Below are 1,514 nucleotides of genomic sequence, written 5' to 3'. Positions count from 1 at the left end.
CGTCTGTCTGTGTTCTGCAGCCGTCGCGTTTTACATAACTAAAGTACAAGAAGAAGAAAATCTTCTTTCAGCCCAGATCCTGACTGACTTTTGCTGAAGTTCCCAACTGTAACAGAGCATTCCATTTCTGGAGCGTTTACTATTCATTTTCACTGACCGTGACACAAATTGTCATTTCAAAAACCATAAAAGAACAAGCAAGAAACTCCTGAGGAAGCTGAACCTTTTCAGACTTTTCAGACTCAGAGCTTCAATCAGCTGAAAGTGTTAGGGTGAGGAGGCTGATGATGAAACAAAGTAAGACTTTAACGCTCCTGCCAAAAGCATGACCCTTTTAGCTAATCAGAAAATGGAGGAGCCTCCCCTGTTTTTTTTATTATTATGCTAAATGTCAGCTTGGAAAAGGAGAGGAGGGAGACGTCTTTGTAGACAGAGAAAAAGGCAAGAAGAACTTAGTAAGAAGTTTGAATGTAGAGACTTTGACAGAAAAACTAGAGAGTTAATCGGTGCTGAAGACATTTTTCAAAAATAAAAAAAGAGTATAGGGAAAAAGGAAAGAGGAGCGCACGAGTTGATGGATGTAGAGAAGGACGTGAGGCTGGTTGGTGTGGAAAAGAAGTCCTAAATGCAGATGCTGGATGACAACTCACAAAGTTAACATAGCGTGTGTATAAATATGTTGATCATTTACATAGAGGATTCATTTCATACTATTATATAACTAAAAGTGTAAGTAATTTATACAGTTTGTGTTTTTTCCTTCACTTACTCTTCCTTCATTATCACTTCATTGCGCTGATGCTGTAGGTGAAGCAGCTCTGACACATCACACTCCCTCCAGTGGAAACCAAATGACATTTATGTGGAGTTTTTAAACCTTGATTCAAGCCCAAAGTGCTTTACAGTCAGAAGATCCATTCACACATTCGAAGAAGTTGAAGTTGAATTTAGACTTGGTCTGTTTTGTAGAAAGAAGTAATCAGCCGATTAACCAGCTTGAGATGGAGCTGTGAGGCTTCTGTTCAATTTGGACTATGTAAACAGAACTACAGTAAGTGGTCTTCTTTATCCTGGTCTCTTGTTTGTGGCTTTTACAACAACAAAGAAAACAATGAATAACAAATTTGACGTTTTTTTTAAAAACATTTCACAAAGTTATGAATATAAACACAAGGGTGAAGAATGAGCCAGTTTTAGAAGATTTTATCAGCTTTTGCTGTAACCCTTATGCTATCCTAGGCACTTTGCCATTGGGAGTTGGGTCATCTAGACCCACTAGACAGTGCTCTGAACCTTTTTTCTTCAATGATTTGTGATCTTCACTGGTGTCCATGGATTACATGAAATCTTTCCACCTTTATCCACCTTTGTCACGGTAGGGAGAACACGTCAATGTAAGGGGGGGGGGGGGGGGGGGTCATCTATGATAGCACAAGGGTTAAAAGTACGATTACGTAGTTGGTGATTTTTTTCTTCAATGTGCATCAGAAATGTTCCCCTCACTGCCTCTCACT

The sequence above is a fragment of the Oryzias latipes genome, chromosome 24, assembly GCF_002234675.1.
Source record: "Oryzias latipes chromosome 24, ASM223467v1".
Lineage (NCBI taxonomy): Eukaryota > Metazoa > Chordata > Actinopteri > Beloniformes > Adrianichthyidae > Oryzias > Oryzias latipes.
The sequence above is the reverse complement of the archived record's forward strand: the minus strand, read 5'-3'. Positions refer to the sequence as shown.